The 23,759-nt window shown below is 28.4% G+C and overlaps 1 protein-coding gene across 1 annotated transcript in view; it reads left to right on the forward strand.

Moving 5' to 3' along the window:
• The window catches only part of LOC119674157, a 36,752-nt gene that overhangs the window by 12,575 nt on the left and 418 nt on the right, over window positions 1-23,759 (forward strand). The window lies entirely within an intron of this gene.

The raw sequence follows: 23,759 nt of genomic DNA on the forward strand, positions 1-23,759 counted from the left end.
ATTTATGTACATGAGTATGACCTCATTTGTTACTATTGTGTTTTGTTTGTTTGGTAGACGTTAAAAATTTATTTATCAATAACAATAATTAAAAGTTTCAATAATAAAAATAATTAAATTTCAAAATATAATTTAATCTATAATCACAGAAAATACAATTAAAAATTTTTTTAAGCGTGTTGTACAACATATTTCATATATAAAAACTATAAATACTAACTAATACTATAAGTTCCTCAAAACAATATTTTTTTTTCATCCAATATCTGAAATCAACACTTTGAATTAGTCATAAATTTTATAACTTAATACCTTTATTTTTGATTTAAGCTTAAAGAAGAAATAAAATAAATAAAAGCTTTATAGTTTTAACATAAAAAAACTAAATAAATATAAACAAAATGCTCTAAAACAACTCCCATATATTGTCGGTGAATCAACTCACATACAAACAATAGTTTGATTATATGTAAAAATCTTTGACAAAACGCTTTAATATATTGAAATATATGCGGTTCACAACAACAACACAACAAAATCAAAGACCCTATTTACATTGACAATATCAACTCATAAATAACGCACGAGCATCGCAGTGGAGTAATGTCATAAAATTTAAATGCCTACTTTGGAGCTAATTTAGATGATCGTCATCTTCACAGCATAAACGTACACATGCGTTACATACTAGATAAATATACGAGTATATACATATGTTCACCTACAAGTTCAGGAAAATGCACATTATATATGCAATTTCTTTGCATTTCTAAATATACTCATACAATCATTGAGTACAATAAGAAACCGACGAAGAAACAAATAGGCAGACAGTCTATGCGACACAACAACTTATTATTATTAACAAGCTTATATTATAGTCCCGAGGAGAAGAATGCATTTACACTTCCGAATGCTATGCATCTTTAGTTGCACCAAGAAATTACAAAAAAAAAAAAAAATTCAATGAAATTTCATTGTCACTTCGTGGCAGGCAGCAGCGGAGACATCAGCGGAGACATCAGCCAAACAGACAGACATGCTTGTTCCACAAAATGAATGATGCCACTCTGATATTTCGTTAAGTGACACCATTTTAATTTTTTTGTTCCTAATAAACTTTACGCATCGTTTATTGGAATTTATTGTTGACAACATGTGAGTGATTTTTTCTCCTCTGTAAAATCTTGTAGATACAAAGTAGGTGGAGTGCTGTTAAGTCTTCCATGAAGACAATGCACAAATTAGTTCAAATAATTAATAGCGTTAACCGCATAGACTTGTTGTTTGATATATGTATAACGTGTGATTTAAAAAATTTCATACCAATTATACTTAAGGATATAAGGAGTTCGAGACTTTAAGATTTAATAGAACACAATTAATGTAAGTAGTGTTATGTGCTACTCTAAGGTACTTTAAGGATAATTAAAAGTTTCACATTAAAGAGTTTTAAAATGTAGACAGTTTAAAAAATGTACCGTCAAGTTTGTAATATATAATAAAGTGATTTAACATATAATGCTGCATATTAGCAGAAATTCTATAGATAATATTATCAACACACATATGTTATTTCAAAATATGTCTGATATACATTTTTTTTTAATTTATTGGAATTAATAATATCACATATGTTATTTAAGAATAAATAACTTTAGGGCAGTGAAAGTATATAAATACAATAATAATACTCTTAAGTATGTAACAATAATGCAATTAACCATATAAATATACCGCAATGTTATTTTGACAGCAATGACACAAAGCATTATATAGAAATTTTGAAAAAAAAAACTGCAGTTGGTATGTACTACTGATGTGCAGTATAAGAGCAAGATGACATATATGTCGGCTAATGGTAGAAATGTGCAGACGCCTATGTAGTTCGGACGCCAAACTAATGGCTGCCAACTATACTTTCGCAACTGTCAAGGATTTCATATACATTAGCACCGGCGATATCAGGTTGGAAATGAGATGAGGAATCACCAATGCCAACTTTGGGATCAAGTATGTAATTGCAAAGTGAACTTTCTGTCACGATAAATAAAACTTACGCTCTATAGGCCACTCATCCTACCTGTACTTCTGTGTGGCGTTAAAGCACAGACGGTATCACAGAATGTTGAAGCAGAACTGAGAGTTTCAAAAATTGTTTATAAGATTTTTGGTTCCCTACGAGTTGACGATGATTATCGCATTCGAATGAATCACGAGCTGTACGACCTTTATCAGGACATTTATATAATTCACAGAATTAACATACAGTGGCTTCGCTGGCTTGATCAAGTCGTGAAAATGGATGAATATTCTCCACCGAAAAAGGTATTTCAAGCAGTAATTGAAGAAATAAGGTCGTGTAGTTGAAGAACTAAGGTGAAATGTTGAGGTAGCACTAAACGCGCTTGATGTGCGAGACTGGAAAAGGGGAGCACGTTGCACCTAAAAAGACATGCTGCGTCAGGCCGAAACCCGTTAACGATTTGTTGAGGTTATTTAAGTAAGTAACTGAGTTGAAATATACCAGTGGCTATATGCGATAAACTAATTTCTCTCTTAGTTTAGAGAAATGTACTTATCTAAATGTAGTTTAATTGCTGATTTAGGTATATGTTAGTTCCGTAAATACAGTTTTGTTATAGAAGGATTAATTTTCTTCAGGATTAGTTTGAAAAGAAACATTTCAAAATACTTTTTGTTCAATTTCATATATAATCATTTCACTCAATATTTTTTTTTCAACTTAACTTCAACTGTTTTAATCCCTCTTAATAAGGCATTATATTAAAAAGTTTTCAAATTATACTTCAACTAACTAGAATTTACGACTCGTGAGTCAAACGTTCAAGTTTTAAAAAAAAATTAATTGATCACTGAGGGTTACCTTTAGTGAAAAAGGTGGATTAAATTACAATACAAACTTTAGACTTTAACCGTTCTAATGAAACTAACAATATGTAATTTTTGTGAAGCAAAACTTATCGCTTTGCGAATGGCGACAATTATTGGTAGCTATGACTTTCAAAGTATCCAGTAAAGTTTTATAGTATTATGCAATTAATGTACAATTATTTACGAGGTAGTTAATCACCAATCACCATTTTTTCTATGCCCAAATGCCAAAACTGGTATGACCTTTCTGACAGATAACACAACTTTGAAATCCTTTTCACCTTTTCAATCTAATGTTTTATTTTTCCTTTGCTCTGGAATGAAGAGTTACCAATTTTATCAACAGTTATGCATTTAATCACTTTGATTTAAAAAAGCATTAGATATATAACTAAGGGTATTGAGTTCTCAATCAAAGGTTAATATATATATGGTACCCAAGGAACGGAGAGCTTACACAATTTGAAATTACGTGAAATATTTTTTAAAAACAGAATAAAGAAACAACTTCAGAATCTCCCGGATTTTTATTCAAATGTCATCTAGTAGAATGTGATGTATTGTTTTGTTATTTTCACTAAATGTGGTAGATTTCCAGAACCGTTTGCACCAACAAAGCTAGTTAAAACATATTTAAGTTTTGTCACCCACCTCTTCACTGTTACAATAAATGGCTTAGAGCCTCCACAAGCTATACCTTATTCATATTTATTTTGGTCACATCCAGATAATCGGTTTATTTATCTCAATTTAAATACTTAGTTCAGCTCTACAAATATATGAGAAGATTTACAGAAATTCAAAGACCTCTACATATGTTACAAACATATTAACAAATTTAATATACCTGTTTCACACTAAGGTAAAAAAGATCAGTAAGGAAATTGAAATTTGTAGTTTATGTCTTACATGAAAAAAGAAATTATATATTCGTTTACAAAAAGAATTTTAAAAAGAAGAGTGAAGAGTCACACGGAAGACAAAGTAATATGTATATAAACTATTTGTACAGTTAATGCACATATCTAATGATAAAATAGGAAATAAAACACAAATCTAAACACAATTTTCCTAAAACATTAAATGCACATTAACGCATAAAACTGAGTACACAAATTAAAACACACAACGGAAGACACCGCGGAAGTTGGCATTACAACAAATGGAAGAGTTTTAATACAATAAAACTGCCCAACTGCTTTTTCTAGTCTCTGGAAATATTCAACCTAACAGGTGCGACGTCAAAAAAATTTTGATAAATTTGTTAAACAGGACAATTGCAAAGGAAGTTTAACAGCTCGTGCACTCAAAACCTTGTGCACTGAACTATAAAATCAGAAATACTCAGTAGGGTTGAGTAATGTAAAGAAGACGCACCCAAAAATAATTATATGTATGACTCTGCATGATTCCAATTCTTTATGTGAAAACTGTTTCATGTAAAGGTGTAGTTTCAAAGCTCCCATATAACAATGCAATTACCTCAGTATCTACAATTTTATATATAGCAGGTTTTAAACTATTTCATCTAAAAAGCACTACGCCACTATTTACGTTTTACTACGCTACAATTACGTGAAAATATAAATAACAATGAAATAGTTTCGGTTTCCAAAATTCTAGAGCGTCGATCTATTTTGCTTAGCTTATACTCACCCTTCGTGGACTTGTAATGCATGAGTGCATTTATGGGAAACAAAACTTTAAATTATTAAAGTCCGATTTCATTAGAGACCTACCTAAGGTTATGTTCGTTTATCTATGATTTAAATTATAAAAAATACAAAAATCGTACGCATGTACGCGAATTGCTTTCTGCTTTCAGAATCGTTTTTAACTTTTATATAAAAGCCAATATTTTGTCAAGTACACAAGTCTTTTGTGTTATTCATATGTAAATTATATTCATTAATAGACCACAAAATTGATAAAACTTTTGTTTCAGTTCATTTGTTTTCGCTTAAATAAGTGCGTTCCCATAGATTTCGTAATGAAAATAAAAACAAACCTATTATTTTTGCATTTTCATTTGACTATTTGACTTGAAATATATGAATACAACACACCCTCATATAGTTTGTGATAGAATAGGGATGGCCTTGAAAATCACATTAATATTTTCGTACAATTTATGAAAACAGTAAGAACTCGCCAAAATTTTGAGGTTAATGTGTATTTTTTCATAAAACAAAATCTACATGCTAGTTAGTTACCAAGGTGACAGAACGAAGTAAAACCATAATATTGTTCTTCCTTTTTATTGCTCAAGAAAATATTTAAAAAAAGTGTGGATCATTAGAAATTTTTCTCTTCAGACCTCTTTCAGAAAAAAATCCCACTCAAAAGGTCAAATTCGCTAAATGATGGATAACCCAATACGATTCAGAAGTTCACGTTTTCGCACCCCACTAGATCTTCAAGATTGCATTGTAGGGTCTTACGAAGTAATTCTGTTCAAGGTTTTTAAAGTTCATTTTACTTCTCCGGAACATATTTTTAAAATTTCTAAAGAGGTAGTAGTTAGTAAAGTTCACGGAAAAGTATATAAGTAATATAAGTAATTTTTGTATCATTTTGCCTTATCACTACTATAAAGCACAATGTAATATATTGATGGTATGTCACTATCTTCTTCTTTGTCTGTTTTTTCTGCTTTATCCTTCAAATATAGCAATAATACTTTGAATGACTTTTTTCTCGTTAAGCTAATTAACGAAAAAGTGTTTCTTAAAATATGGACGCGATAAGTTTTTTAAACGAATTTTGATCGCTTTGCTTAGTTTTCATTAGTTGCTATCAATTCAGCTGTCAGTACTTACCTTAATTTGATGATATTCAAAACAATTTTATAAATATTTTGATGTTTTTTTAAGTGATGAGTGCGGTTTCTCGCAAAGTCAAGAATATGGGAATGCCTTAGAGATGTTATACGGAGATGTTATACATAAGTTCAGCGGTAAGGTCATTCTTTTGTTAAAAAATGACAAGAAAGAAGTTTCTGAGTGCTGAGAATAGAAATTTAAATGCGTTAAACATGTTGTATGGAGTACATAAGTAAAACCTATTTTGATCTATTGTATTAACACGTATTTTGAAACCACAAAAACAAAACAACTCCGTGCTATATAAATACATACTCTTTAATCTATAATATTCGAATAAAAACCAAAGTGAAAAATATTGTTAAGAACAACAAGGTGCGCTTAGAATGATCATATTTCAGGAACTTCTAACGATTTGTCAAAGTCACGATAGATTTAAGACCTAGTAGAAAATGTGCACTGGAAAGACCACCCAAACGCTCAAAAGAGAACTGGGGATCCACGTCAACAGAATTTACTTGATATGTATTTTAAACCCTTCTATATATGTGTAATTTGGTTGATATGTAGAAAAAAACGGTTTTAAAACTTTAATATGAAAATATTATTATGTTATATGTCTCGAGAAGATTAACAAGCATAATTTCAAACAAAAAGGACTACAAAGAAGTAAAAATTTTTTTTCTGTTTTGTCCGTACTGATATACTCTTATATCAATATTTTGTTTTTTTTACTTTGTAGTCTGTATCTTTTGTAAATAAAAGACAAATCTATTTAAAATATCGTATCAATATTATTCTAAAATAATTTTTTTTTAATTTTTTGTTTCCAATAATTGTTTTTAATAAATATTTTTGAGGTAAACAAAATAATTATTTTAAATTTATGAAATCTGAATCATACTTAAATTTTTTTCTATTTTGTTTACATTCTCAAGGCATTTAACGATCCATTCTTATATAAGCCCCTCCATATAACATAAACAATTTAATGAAATGAGCGCATTTAGCCATTCTCGGTAAATAAAATATATTTTTGTATTATTATCATATTCTATTACTAAAAAAATAAATTTATTAAAACATAACATAGTTTAGTATTTTAGAATGTTTAAAAAATAAAGTAAGAATTTTTTTATTTACTTATTTTATTTTGTCATAATTTATGACCAGGTGAGTGACCCTCGGATGTAAATAAATTACTTAACTTACTTCAGCCTAAAACAATTACGTGTAGGAAAATACGATGGTAGTAATGGATTTTTATGTTTTAAATGTTGGCACGTGACCTCAATTGATATCAACTTTGTAGTTCGTTTTAGTACGCAATGACATCAATTTGCACAAAACGTTAAAACCGCTTAAAATGCCATTTCAAAATGTGTTTGTATTATAAAAATAGAATGTAAACTAACAAATAAAACTTACTTTACTCTGCGAAATAAAATCAAAGTCTATACTAATTGTTAGCATGTATGTAATTCAAAAAGTCCTAATGCTAGCGGTTCAATAAGTAACTTTTAGCCAAACCAAATAAGTTCCTGTTTCAGTGACAATAATAGTCGCTACATATCAATAATATTAGGCATATTAGGTTAATATCATACTCAACGTAATGAGTTTAGGGAATCTTCAGAAGATTGCGTAGCAGGTGTTTTATTCCGGTGCGAGGCTACTGACTTTGCTATCAACACCCAACCTGGAGGACCAGATCCCCTTAAAATCTAGGGATAAAACTGGTGTTTGATAGCTAGAGTGTTTCCACTCTGATAGGTGTTTTCCGTTTTACCGCCTGTGTTCGGTCGCCAGACCCTCATATGCGGGAACAGGTTGCATCACGTGTAGGTAAGGTTGTCTAGGCTGTGTATTCGCATCACTCCCCCATTGGGCACACACTTTTGCTCCTTGCATCCCCAATGTTACAATATGTGTGTCATAATCTTTCACCTCACATACTTTACACAGTTCAATTTCTCACAAATTTATTTAACAATTGTTAAGAATTTATTTAACAATTTTTTTAACATGATTTTTCAATTTCGTCTATCTGGACAATAATATCTACTCCTCTCTGTCAAACTCTTACAGTTACGTTACATATAACCTAAGTCAATTACAACTACCTTACAGTAAACCCTTTTCTTTCTACCATTTATTTGTGACACAATTTTAACTTATAAAAATAAATATATATATATATATAAAATCTTTTCATTTTTCTTTATTTGGAAGACTTAACCTGAGTTATTACTTTTTATCCTTCAATTATGATACAAACTAAACTTATTTATTATGTTTATTATGTTTATAAATGTTAAATTTTATTAATTTTTTATCTCGTCGATATTATCTATTCCTTTCTTGTGATCTATTCCATAGATGTTACATTATAACCTGAGTTTTCATAATTACTTTTTATTAAAAAACTTCTTCTCAACTCTTATTTGTAATACAATTTCCACTTTTATAAATTTATTATATATTATATTATATAAATATTAAACATTTCTCTATGTCTCTTCTCCAGGAGTACTAGAACACTATTAAAATATAAATGAGGATTGAGGTTATTTGTCTTACAATTTTGACTTATTATATAAATATTATATAAATATTAAAAATTTCTCTATGTCTCTTCTCTAGGAATATTAAAACACTGTTAAAATATAAATGAGATTTTCAAAATATTGACCTTTATAGTTTATATACAATATAGTTTTTAATTCTTTTTACCTACCGAAAAATAAATAATGGTTTGGTATGTTAGAGTGTGCCCATATTTCTTTTGCTATAGGGTTACTTTGTGTGTTGAATATAGACAGCTTGGTGTTTTCGAATCTATCTATATTATTGAACAATTTTAATGCTTTAACTTTTTCTGTGCTCTTAACTCTCAGATCCCTGGCTATATTTACCATTCTGATGTATAATAAAGAGTTTCTTTTTAGAGCTATTTTCTTGCAAGTTTACTGTAGTTTAGTAGAAAAAAACGAAGAAGGCCTTTTACTTTTAACAACATCGTAATAATGATACTTGAGTATAATGTGTAGCGTATCGAGAAACCATAACGTGACAATGACAAAAACAACTACAATCCAATACAATTAAATGTTGTTAAAATTGCGTGAAATCCAATTAATAAAAGTCGGTGTAGAACAATTGGAAATCGGCTTCTTTCTCTATGCGACGTCAGCAAACGCACTTACCGTCCTATACTTATTTAAATGTAAATATCAAAAACATGTCTAGAATAAGTACCTCATGTAGTAGAAAACTGACAGTTAAGGCGTTACAATGCACAAATATTGTAAGTTCATATTACAAATGTTACATTTTATATTTTTTGGTGTTGTTGAAGAGCGGCAATTTCATAAAAAACTGAGACGCCATGAGACGCTAAAGTAGAACAAAACTGAAATAAAAATTTAGGTTACATTTCAAATGGAATGGATAAATTTGTGTATGGCCACTTACTAAACTACAGAAAATAATTCATTAATTGAAATGATACTTACAACTCATAATTCGCCACATTTAGAATTTACAACGAAGTCGAAAATTGTGTAATATAAGAAAATCATAATAAAGCCTTTAGCCTTCTATATTAGCTTAAAGGCCTTTAAGTCATTATTTTATATGCATTCTCTGAAACCGGATAGCCCAATGATGCATACCTTTTTCTAAGATCATTTGTGTGTGGCCCGAAATAAATGAAGTAAAATCAATTTGTAACATTTAATGTTTTCTTAATTATTTAATTCATTTTTTAAATCACATTCAACGCAGCTATTTCCACATTTTTATTTAAGCGGATTTTTAAAAGTTATTTTTTTTCATTTTTTACTGAGTATTCAATTACATTTTGTGTTCAAATGCAGTTTTCAAAGGTTTCAAGTGTTTTATTCTCAAATTCTTTTTTTAAAAGATTTTTTAATAGCTCTTATGTCACTTCGAAGATACAAAAGTATCTACTTGTAACTAAGAATGTGTGTAAGAATATATGTGTATAATGTGGATACTTGTGTGTGTCATCAAATGTCATTTTCACCTTTGGCACCTTTAGCTTACTTATTGCTATTGCATTGAGAATTGAAACTTTTGTGTCAATGTTTTGTACAATTATTTGCCAGTTGAGTATTAGAACTTAGTTAATTTTTGTTCTGAATGTGACTTTGTACTTATTTTTATTTTTTATTTATTTTTTATTGTTCACTAATTTTAAGTATTTAACAAAACATTGTTTGTTGGCGCTCAAGGTATATTTTTTTACTTGGTCACTACATTTTTTACTACGACTAATATATAATATTTAAGCCATACAGTACACATATATGGATAAATAGCTGGAGAATAGTTATAGTCTTATTAACAGAAAGTATATTTATTTATATTTATATTATATATATATTGAATATAAGTTATAATATAATTTTTTATAATAATAAATCACCAAAACCTTAAATTCCCTATTGGAGACCGCTATAAAACTACTTATTTAATTAGTACTATTACACTATTATTTTTAACAAATTATTATTAATCAACACAATGAAATTCTAGCTGGACTAGTTAGATGCGGTAGAACTTTCTTATCTATTCAAATAGCGACTAGGCATCGTCTTATCACTACACACCTAGATTTTATAGAGCTTTCTTATTTATTTAAATAGCGAATAAGCATCGTTTTATTACTACACACCTAGACTTGATATATAAGTTTTAAAATCAATCCCTTCTGTTCGTAAAAATGATTAATTTTGGAGATCTACATTTGGGATATTCGTTTGCATAATGGAATGTCTCAACCCTGCCAGGGATAGTTCAGTGTGAAAATACCTCCCTTATTGTTACAACAGCCCCTACATATCTGGAAGAAGATTAGCACTCTGTCAGCATCCTGTCCAAACCATATGCTGTAACCAAACATATCAGTGTTTTCTATATCTTTATTTTCATTTCTCCCTGTTTCTTAGTAGTTTCATGTGCACAAAATACACCCCACTTACTGCGCATATACGATTCTAGATCGCAAACTTTGTTTCATTAGTTTGAATAAAACTTCTGGTTATTTAATTTCATAGACACTTTTAAATGTATAAAACCGTTTACGAAATCATATGAAACTATATAAAAAAGCTATATGTAGTTTTATCTTGGTTAATTTTTAAAGCAAGAAATTTCATTTTAGCTTCTAGGTATACGCATATTTCTTCTACTTTATGCAAGTAAAGCTAAATTATCACTAAATTCACCTACTTGCATTAATTTATTGAATATCGTCGAGGATTGATATAAATCTTGAATTATATTGCCAGAAATCAAGTTAAAAAATAAAATGAGAACCACATTATCTTATTTAATTCCTGTCTAACTGACTTTAAGTAGTAGCGATAAATATACTTGCATAAGTATTTCAGTCACTTTTAGACCAACAAGTGCTGCAAATCTTTGCTAATACCTATCTTTCTCAAAGCATATCTGCTTTAAAGCAACCACAAATTAAATATACTTTACGAATGTAGGGTGCACGGCGAACACCCATCAAAGCACATACAAGGATATAGAATAAAAATTAAGAAAAAAAAGAAAATAAATATCATATAAAATGATATATACTTATATGATATTAACGATATTAAAATTTAAAATATAAAAGTTATAATACAAAATTTTTCAGTTCTTTAAAAAAAATTGTTTTAATGTTTCATTTCATTTTTGCTGATTTTTGTAACATTAAAGTTGATAATTTTTTTTCCATCAATGTTATCGTAATAAGATATAGTATCAAGTAGAAACCTATCTCTTGTTGTATAATTGGCTGATGTGTTATGCGTAGGCGACGACTTGTGTCTCTTATATTTCAATATTTCAATATAAATAAACAAAACAAGTATGTATCTCATACATTTATCTGCTATATCTTTTATTAGCATAGACATGTATGTGTACTTATACTCATATTTAAAGGTTAATACGCCGACACTTAACGACAACAATAAATATTGACATTCAATGTCAAAATAGAGTTGCTGTTCTCTTAATTGAGACAATTTTTGTTTCAAATATCTGACATCTCACGTCGAAAACAAGATTTTTACAAATGTCAAGAACAGCTTTCTACTATGAATAATGCGACTGCATCAACTAAAGTAACAGAAAACAACTTTTCATTTCTTATTTTTTCTTTTCATTCTCTAGATCTTAGACTATGACGCCAACTCATCGCTATTCTACAGAACAACTAGTAAATCTACACACATATGTATATGAAATTCAATATATAAATACACGTGCACAAAAAATTCTGTCTAAATTCTTTAAAGATTATTTGGTTAGATTTTTAATGTAAGTATTGTTGCACTTCCGGAAACGTGCTATTGCATATAATTTTTAAAAATATAATTATAGTTTATTCGATATTTTCCAAAGATCTTATCAAAAAATATAGTTATCAACAGTTCTTAATTTCTTGAAGTATTTTAAAAATATTTGTAATATTTAATAACAAATGAAACTCGTGGTTCTGACCTATAAGAAGAGGTTAACGGATGGCTAAGAATAACAACAAGAACAAACATGGAATATATAGAAAAGTGTACAGATATTAAAACCTTTAATTTCTTAAAATCATAGTGCCTGAAGATTATTGGCAACAGGTCACATTTAAGAACGATTTTTTAGTTATATTACACTCTTTTTATATACTATAGTAATATACTTTTTATTTATACTCTTTATACTCTTTGTACAGTACGCACATATATACTAATATAAATCATGCCAAAAACTTTCATTAAAATTATTTACATTATTTCAAAATTAAGTAAGATGTTTTATATTTCTTTAAACAAATACATTCTGCAGAATCGTATATCTAGCTGCGGAAGATATTAATGTCATATATAAAATATTTTAGTAAGCCAAATGTTATAATAAAAAAGGAAATGATTCATACTGTTTATAAGCTCTATGCCATTTCATTACTGACACAGCTTTTAATAATAAATAATATTGTACAAAAATATATTATACTAAGAAAAGATAAATTTGCTGCAATTTATGCTATATTTAGAAAAGCGATTGCTACAAATCTATTCCAGATTTAACTTTTGTATGCATACAAGAATTATTTGTATTTTTTTTTAAATCAAGATTAAGAATTTTTACAATTCAATCTCTTCATAAAAAATTCATAATAATTATAATTATATTTACATTTATACAAACAATAGTCATATATGAACATAAATGGAAGTATAATTGAATCAAGTTATATAGTGACTTGATGAGAACAAAAGTAGAATAGTACCTATGGTTGGAAGTCTAAAAGCTATTTATGCATTGAAAGATATTTATCTTACTATGAAAATATTTCAAAAATATGAAATATTTATATTAAGTATTGCTTAATATTAATATTTAGTTATAATTGTTTTTATTTTTTTCTTTATTATATATAGAATTTCAATTCTGTTTAATTATTGAAATTATTATTTCTGCCTTTGTTGATTAACTTTAAAATATTTAATAATATTGTACTTTATTTACCTTTAAAATCCAAAAGCGAGTTTTTAAGAATATTCTCCACTCACAAGACAAATTGTTCATCGATGTTATCTAGGATGTCTGCTAAAAAGTATTTGGTTTTTATGATATTAACATTGTTAACATTGTTGTGATGTTTACCTTATGTTTTAAATCAATCACTTTCCGGTATCCACAGAGACCTTAATAGATCTCGTATACTGCAACATAACCATAACTAAACAGACCATATTAATTCATACTTTACTTGGATTTATTTAAAAGTAACGCTGAGTTTTATAATTTTTTTATTTGTGTACGTATTTATTTTGACTCAGACTATATCTAAATGATGTAAAATCGTACCAAGACAAGTCTGGTACTTTTCTAGGTCTGTTTTTATACTTTATTATCTCTTATTAAATTTTTACATTAAAATACTGCTGAATAAAGAAATAAATTATCAGTGAGTTTATCTTCTTTTAAATACAGATTTTATGTCGTCTAATTTAAATCTTATCAGAAACGTGCATATAACTTTTTCTATCAAGAAAAGCTACGTTCTTTTGTAGTGAAAATAAAAATAATAAAATAAATTGCTACGTAACACTTTCAATAATCTTAAAACTTTAATAAAATATTATATTTTTCCAATTATCATTACTATATTTATGTATTAAAAGTAATAGTTACTTTTTATAATAAACAGTTCTAGATCAATAGGTTTTTTAGTTTTCTTTTAAATGTTGTACCCTTCTTATACCATACATATATATAATTTACTGCGTTATATTAAAGTATATATTGAAGGGCGCCATCCACAGTATATCACTTATATGATTTCCATTACAATATTATACATTTGCACATTGCTTGTAATATGTTACGTATAAAATCAAAGGGTCTCCATTTTTGTTAAAATTCACCCTGCATAAATACTTTTGTCATTTAGGGGTTAAAATTAATATTAATATTTTCAAAAATTATTTATTATGCTATTAGTTTCAAGGAATATTTATATTGCAATTTTTTTATAATAAGTGTGCTAATAAAATTGAAAGTTTTTCACCCTAATTGCAAATAACGTACTTCACTATAGTTCACATATGGACGAGACTAAGCGTTGGAGTTGCAAAGCAAATGTAGTCTTTAAATTTATGAGTTCAATACTTTTAATACAAAATGACTTTATTAAAAGTTTAATTCATTAAAAATTTAGGGACTGAATATCAACTAGTCCAGAAAATGTAATTTCTACACATTTTCTACTGCTTTTTGAAAAATTTAAATTATTATTATTATTAATATGTCTCAGTTTCACCACAAAAGGAATTGGAACGTACAAAGGCGTTGTGATCCCATTGAAGAGATTTCCTTACCTTTTTAGTAACCTCTGGTTTTCTGTAGCAACCTCAAAATCAAACAATAAACCAAAAAAGCCATAAAAAAATATTATTCGGTTAATTGTATCCAGGTTTACCAATTCCTTAAAATCGAAATCTTGTAAGGAGTTAACACTTTGTTTAGAGAAAGCCAGAGAATTCTTCATGTTAAAATTTTTAAGTGTGTTATTGCTATCGTCTCCAATGAAATCAATCTCAAAGCAAAACTTTGTCAATTAAAACGCTCTCCTCTAAGTGTTTAAATATTACTTATTTTTTGGCTTAGAAGTTTTGAAAACCAAATAGTAATTAAGACTTAAGACTAATTTCAAAGTCATAACTTAAGATTCAGTACTGATTTATGTCATACTTAAGTTACTAATTTTGCAAGCTTCAATCATACTTAAGTCAGTTTTGGGACTGAATTCACAACTGTGCAATCGAGCCCTAATGTCTTATTATTAATATTTAATGTAAGATTCCAAAAATATGGTTTATTCAATATATAATTAAATATACATGTTCAATGTATACTTACTATGGAGTCATTTGAAGTTCATCTATTCAATACTTTATATGGATTTATCAAAGTGCATGATTGAAGAAACTCATTAGGTATTCTTATCATATAAAACTAAAAACGTTCAGGAATGAAAGACAAATTAATGGCACAAAAGTATATACCCTTTCTTTTAATAAATGAATATATATGAATGCATATATCAAAATTAAAATATTGAAAAAAATTCTAATGTTAATTTATTATATATTGAGTACTATTTAATTATTCATTCAGAAATATATTAATATTTTTCGTGAAAAGACAAAAAACATTGTACGGATATTAGAAATGAAAGGTGTGGCCTTCTTAAACTTTGAGACAGACACATGTACTTCAAGTACACACTCTTCTGCTATCAATGAAATATACGGAACACCTTTCAAATTAGTCAGAGTATCATATATTGTAATATTTTACTAAAGTTTACAGTAAAAATACATATAATTGATAAATCATGTATAGAAATTTAATATTGTTAAAAATAAAAAAATATATATATATTTTGGCGCTCTTAGCTGATCGCTACTGTGCACCCTATCTAAAATCTAAGCACACTATATCTCCAGGCTCAACAAAAAGTACACTACACAAATTAAATTAGAATTAACTGCCTAGCTATAACGATTTCAATATTATTGTTACAGGTTCTAAGTTTTTTATTTAAAACTAATTTTAAAAAGTTTAGAACCAACTTACCGTGTATACTATATATACAAAAAGTATTATATAGTCATCTGTTTTAGTGCAACAGGAAGTTAGATGATATAATCGCAAATATTTTTTGCTCGAGTCCGGCAGCTCTTCGTTTATATCATATTATGTACCCCGTTAATATATGTGTATATTTTTCCGAAATTAGGTTCCTTTAAAATAATAAAACAACATACGTTGCAACAACAACTTTAACAACAGCATTAAGATCTTTCAATCCCTTTAAAAAATACTATTTTAATAGATGTATAACTGAACAAACTAAATTTATTCTTATTTTTTTTCTTTGGTAATGCAATATTTTCACTCTTCGGAGTATTTTCAAGAAATTATCATTTTTTAAATATCTTAATTGCAAACCACATACAATCATACCACATTAACAGCAAAAAGAAAGAATACTTAGAGCATACTATTCACATTCTACTACATATTTTTTTTCTTCATCTACAAATTGCAGAAAATTTTTGCTATTATGTGAAAGTAAGTAATAATATCTACAAAAATATATAAGGCATTTTTGTTTATAAATCACTTTATGTTAGATACAAAACATACAAATACACTCACTTTAACCCAAAGAGATAGCCTCAGAAAATAAAGATTTTATATAAACAATACCTTCAATTGCACACCTACTATAATTACGAGTATTAACTATCTTTGGCAGAAAAAAATTACATTCAACTGAACAATAAAAAGATACAGGATCACATTCCAAAATTGGTACGAAACTGGAGCAGTGAATGCTTGAATGTAAGTATCTGTAAAAAAATGGACAGAAATAGGAAAGTTATGAAAGGTGAAGTAATAAACTTGATTCGATTGAGAAAAGCAGTCGAAGGTGAAGTCACGTACTTTTTTTATATTATTTCTATACATAAAAATATTATAAATTTGATAATACAAATATTATGCAGGACACAACTTAATGTTTATTATTAACTCAACCAACGACTAGATATAAATTTACTATATAAAAAAGATCTCAACAGCCACCAAATTAAATTAGTTTTAAGCTGATTGATCTCTTTCAAAAATTGTTAAATCGATTACTGAACCTAATTTGGCTCCCACCGCACTTAAATAAATTTATGAGAGATGATCTGGTGCCTCAATTTCCATGATATGATGTGTCTGAACACCTCATAATATCGTCCATTTGTTTTCATGTCACAATACACTCACCAATTTAATTCCAATAAAGTACATGTATTCGTACTTTTAATTTCATATATGTTATCTGCCATATAAATCTACACTAGTAATCATAACAACAACAACAACCTGATGCTAAAAATACAGAAATAGTAAAATTGGCGAAAGCTATATCTGTATTCAGTATTTGCATAGAAATGGTGGATCAAAACAATGCTTGTTTAGATAATGTTTTGAAGCTTCGGAGGTTTTGAATAATGATAGTGTTGCACAAACGAACGAGTTTCTGCAGAGTCCCATCGATCTCACTGACTAATTTGAGTATTCCTCATAATCTTCGTGATTATTCAATGATTGATCTAAGATTTGCGTACCGCCCCATGCAGTTAGTGATTACTTGGAGATTAGATAGTGCTAAGTAGAGCAGCCTATCAGTTTTCGCATATAGCTTCAGAGCTCTGTCCTAACCTTTTAAACAAGAAATTATATATTTATTTAACTTCACATAAATACATAAACAAATTACTAGACAAGTATATTGAATTAATATTTTTAAGATTTTTTACTGATCTTCATATATGTCTTAACGTTAAAAATCTGAATCTCAGTAAAAGTGACTAAATACATAAATATAATAATTTTAATTTTTCGTTACAAGGCAACGCAATAAAAGACTTAATAGAACGTCTGCTTTCTTCTTTGATTATAGCATAAGAAAAGAACTTATATTAAACATAAGTATAATTTTAAAAACAGTTCAACAATTAAAAACACTCAACAGGTAGTAAAACGGCAAAACGTGGTTAATGTACAGATTTACATGGTGTTTGTGCGTGACAAATCCAAACTCAAAGCATTCATCCACATTGGAAAACTATTTACGAAAATAAAAAACTGATTAATATTTATTAACGAATATGCAAAACATATTCGCAAGAGAAAAAACACAACCAACAACCCCTGTGTTTAAATAAACTTCTGCGGACGGTCATTACAATCCAGATACAATACGTGATCGCATCAAGCTGGCAGAGCCAGCCAACTCATAAGATGCAGATACATACAAACTAGCAGTTTGTCGTTACAAAAAATACTGGTTTTTTCGTGTAAGTTGGCTGAATACGAAATTTTAGAACAGCAGACATAGAACAAAATAATGTCGGTATTCCAACTCATACAAATGCAAAAATGATTTTTAATATCTACAAATACTCGCACTCTTTTCTTTTCGTATGAATAATACTGCAACCTTGCTCAGATACATTCATCGATCTTAACACTCTGCTTGACTACAATAACAATCATTATACATAATGTGTGTTCATCACTTAAAGTAAAAAACGAAGCTCCTTTCTGTTCCGACACTGTTTTGCAGAACAGATGGCCTACACGTATATAAGTATAAACGTATAGACGATTGAGGACGTATCTTACAATAAGAAATTGGTTCCTTTCCAATTCTTATGCATACGTGTACATGCCACATAAGCAAACACCTGAGTTGAGTACGTACATGTAGGTATGTACATAGCAGCAGCTGCACATGCGCAGGTAGCAAAAGGTTGATTATCAATTCACTTTTTCCGAGTATTTCTTCCAAAAAGAAATCCACTTATTGATGTGAAATTGAAAAAATCAAATAAAACATAATCACGCCATAATCTTTATTTGTTTTCTATTATATTTTTTAGTTATTCACAACTTCTAATAAATCCATAACCTTTAAGAGATCATAATATCATAATAGGGCAGTTTTTTTAGTTTTCAATTTTATTCCTCATTTATAAGGTAGAATAGCGAGTACATGTGTCTTTAAGCTTGGGAACGACAATTTAAATAATTAAGTCAGATGAAAATTAATTAAAAGTGTTATAATAAAAAGAATCTGTCTTATTTCTATTTTATAAATAGACCATGATCATTACAGTGCATAAAAAAAATTAAAGTCTGCTTACTGATTTCACAAAATCTATGAATAAATAAGTATGCTAAACCTTTATTGTATTGAAAAGTAAGGATAATACAACTATTGCAATACAGCCAATACATACGTTATATATATTAACTACCCCATAAAATCATTCATTACAAAATACGAAATCTTAAGAATAAAAAATCAGCACATCCTAACGGTATCACAATCATGGAATCAAGAGGAAAGTAAAAGAAATTTAATTATACTAAGTGTATTACAGATCTGACATTAGGAGGTCCTCAACGGCCAACATTCTGGCTTTCATTCGGAAGGTGGTATGTCTTCTGTTCGGTTAGGGTCTGTTGCAGCACAAAAGATCAATCATGGTCGCAGTACTCCGCTCCATTGGGAGCTGGTATCCCGTTTATCCATATTCCTAAATGTATTCAAGAACATATATCGAAGCTATTTTTACATTTTTAATATAAATCTCAAAAGAGCGATTCATTATAAAGCATGAAACTTAAGAATTAATAATCCCCACACTTTTTCCCATCTCAAATAACTATATCCTTCCTCTTCTCTTATATATAACTATCCGTCTTCTTATTCTGATTTGGTAGTATGGATCTGCAATATATGAAAAACAGAACTGTCTTCCAAATCATCATATGTTTTTTGTCATTATACAATATGTTCTATATATATATGTATAATGAAATGTTGTTTGTCATTATACAATATGTTCCATAATATATGTTTTTGGGTAAATGGATTCGAAAATTATTAAAATTTAATTGACAATTTTTCGTTTTTTAGAAAACCTCATACATCTTTAAAATATTTGCTTTTCATTTTTTCTATCCTTTTGTAGTCGATTACAATGTTCTTTAAATATAGGGATTTATTGATGCGATAATATGGAGGGACTCTACAAGCTATTTGAATATTCATCTTTATGCCACATAAGGAGAAATTGCAACAGCTGATTTAATTGAACAACAGTAAGAGCAGATAAAAAGCAAGTATAGTAAATAACTACAGGCAAATTTATTTCCCAAAGATAATATATTACGTATACTTTATTGCTCTAACTTGTTAGATTCTACTTAAAAAGGCTGTTTCTCTAAGATCTCTGGATGATCCTGGTCCAATATAGACAATAAACGTACCAGTCAGTTGTTTTATCTACCGAAACCTGCGAAGCACTATGGTGTCAGATGTAAAGGGTCACTACGTACTAGATAGACATGTTATGAGACTGGGTCTTCTATATATTGACTTTTTTAGGGTTATGGCTCCACAAATAAGAAGAAACCTGTACTCCATCTTATGTGGCAGTATCCATAATTAACTAGGAGAAAACCTAACCTAGGAACTATGTATATATAAAGATCAAGAAAAATACAATATAATTTTCACTTAATTAATTATAAAATTTTTTTTTAAAAAAAATATTCAATGTTAATGAAGTAGTCAAAGTAAATATGTACACATATATGTATGTAATAATAATATATATATGTATGGTATATATATAGATATCATATACACATAATTTAGTATAATAAACTTAAAAATTACCTTAAAATAGTTTTGATAGAAAAATTTCTTTGATTTTCACGAAAACATATATAAATTAAAAATTACTACAAACCATAAAATTAAGTAAAATAGCTTTGATCGATGCAATGCAAGAGAATGCAACATTCTTCACTCTTCTTTAAAATAAACTGAATTCACACATGGAAAGAAACTGTGCAGTTTCAATTTCATGCTCAACTGAAAATAAATTGAAAGTATTTTCTTGTTCCACTTATGAAAATTTATTTGTTTTAATTGAAAATCAATTTCCGGAAAATTGATAGTGCATTGGCGAAGGCTGACGTTCACTAGCTGCGGCTATTATGATTCCTCTCAACCATTTGACTCATATTCTATAGCACACAAACCAAGAAAAAACAGCACAAAGAAGTGAATTGGAAAGCAGAAATTGGATTAAGAGGAGCGTTTTCTTATTAAATAATCTGAATTAGCAAAAATAAGGAAACAAGGGCATCTTATTATTCGTATTTTTGAAATCAGTCAGAAAAATTAGAAAAACAGAGACGTGCAATAAACATTTTTCAAGGTTTGAAAATGTGTTTACCTTAACTCAGTAGGAGATGTAAGAAAACTTAACAATTCGTTAGAAAATATTAAACACATTCTTCAAAAAGTTTCTTGGAAATATTTATCATAGTTTTGATATTTTCTAATATAATCTTCAAATATTCAACTCACCGGATTCAATGTGTATTTCAAAGCATATTAAAAAAAGTTGTTTTAACATTTTTTTTTCATACAGTACAAAACATGAAAACTGTACCAGAAGCAAAAAAATAAACAAAAAGTAAAATAAACAAAAACAGCTTCGCTTCTCTACACTTGTTGCACCCTTAAACGTCATCTTCAACAAAGCAGCTGCTATTGTTGCCTTGCAATATTAATGAAAGTGTCTACTGCACGCATGTACGCACGTACAGACACACTTGAATCTTAAATGGATAAGACATCAGTTACGAATCGCCGAAATACGTACCATAAATAAAGCTATGAATGACGGTCGATTGTCTGCGGGTCACTAAATAAACTCAAAATCAATAGAGAAAATCTTAATTAAGAATGCAATAAATAAAACTGTTTATTACGACATTAATAATTTTGCCGCACAATAATATAACAGTACAATCTGTGTTAATTTTTAACTATTGAATAATCTATGATAAAGAAAACTTTAGACCTCCCTCTGTTGTCTTAGAGTAAGATTGTCTTAAACAGTCTTAATTATTCCAAGAATTGTAATCCCAAATATATATGACACTAAAGGTGATCTTAAAAAATAAAATAAAAATAATAGTTTATAAAAAATTTTAACTTATTTTCATAAAAACATCAAAACTTTCTGGTAACATACCACCTTCATATCATTTTACACGTTTTTTTTTAACTACAGTGTCATCTCCTATTCTTACTACATCTCATACCCAGTCTAGCTGCCAAGTCTTAATGTCGCGAGTGTAGTTTACGCAACTTTTTGTTCTATTCAAAACAATATTCACCATTAAAGCAAATAAGACCGATGATCTTTCCATGAATTTTTCTCCCCAATACTTCTAAAGATTGCTCATCATTATCTTCAGAATCCGCATATCTACGTTAAATATGAAGATGAAGAGAATAAATGACTTGTAAAGAATTCATTGATAGAGGGTTCGGCTTCTCCACTGCTTACTAAATCTATAGTAGTACTTGGTAATGGTAGGTTGTTTCTTGATTTTGTTTCATATTTCGGAAGACTAAATAGTAATATTGTTCGACAGACACTCAAGTGAAGTCTGCTAAGCTCTAGGGTCTAGACAACTCGATGCGTGGATTATGATTCGGAGGAGAACAATTGAACACGAATTGGAGAATGCAAATTACTTTTAAAATGACCATGCCATATTTTTGCCCTTACAAAATTTGATATAAATTGTTACCAGAAACTTTGCATTAAACCTAAAAGTATGAAATCACATAGATGTTATTGATTGACTCTTATTATCAGTATATATAATGTGAATTTAAACAGTAACTAACTGTATCCCTATACTTTTTTCTGTATACATATGTTTTGACTTGTCTACTGTAGTCTATAATAGTCATTAGTCATTATCGTTTATGCATATAATTTATAAATATAGGATTGATTTATTTATTCAATTGTTTATACATGTACGACCATAACAGTATATGGAATTTACCATTTTAAAAACCCGCGTGAAACATACCACAAAAAAATGTTTTTCTGTAAGTTGCTAGTGCTGTACTATGTTACCATTTGAGATTTAGTTCATTTTTCTTTTCACAATTATACCTTTGAATGTTCTGCGGCTACACAAAGAACACTCTTTCTATGTTTTTAAAAGATGACTCACAGAATATAATCAACTTAGTACCATGTTCATCAGATATAGATCCAAGTGACTTCTTTCAATGGGTCTAAGCACATGTTACCACTTCGAGGAATACGTTTTGAGTTAATTGCAAGTATAAAAGAAAATTCCCTAAAAAATTTAAAGGCCATAAGTAAATCATAAGTAAACCATAAGTAAATCACTTACGAAAAATGGATTGGTTCTAGCGCTGAAGGAAATAATGCGGATGAGGAAGTCTTTCACTCTTACGTTATTGACGATATACTTTTTTATATATATATATGTAGATGAATAACAAGAAATTAGGTTCCCACTTACCATCATATTATTTTTAGATAATTATAAGTTAATTTCTCAGTTCATAATGTGTTAAGTTTTCCATTTGCTTTGTGATGTATAGTGTTGTATAATGTCGTCAGTATAATACAAAAACTTACTTTCTTTTTTTTAACCACAAATTTCAATCGAATTTGATTTCTGTCTGAAATTTTTATTTCAACATTCATTAAATACTTCAACATAAATCATTGGTAATTGCAATTTCAAAGTTTCTATTGTAAAAAAAATGAATGTGTGTTTGTATATTTATATTTAAACTCATATTTACAAGAATACATACATATGAACTGAAATGCTATATTTAAATGTTTTTTAAATTAAAAGCTACATTATTCACAATAAAATATGATCTGTACTGTAAAGTGCGGAAGCGGAGCATCTTTGAATGGCTACATCATTGATTCTGTTGCTATTTCTAAAAACTGATAAGTTCAAATAACCACTTGAATATTTACACTAGTCCGTAAGCGTTGCTATATTTGTTTACTTTAC

Source organism: Teleopsis dalmanni, chromosome 2 (assembly GCF_002237135.1).
Source record: "Teleopsis dalmanni isolate 2A chromosome 2, ASM223713v2, whole genome shotgun sequence".
Taxonomy (NCBI): Eukaryota; Metazoa; Arthropoda; class Insecta; order Diptera; family Diopsidae; genus Teleopsis; species Teleopsis dalmanni.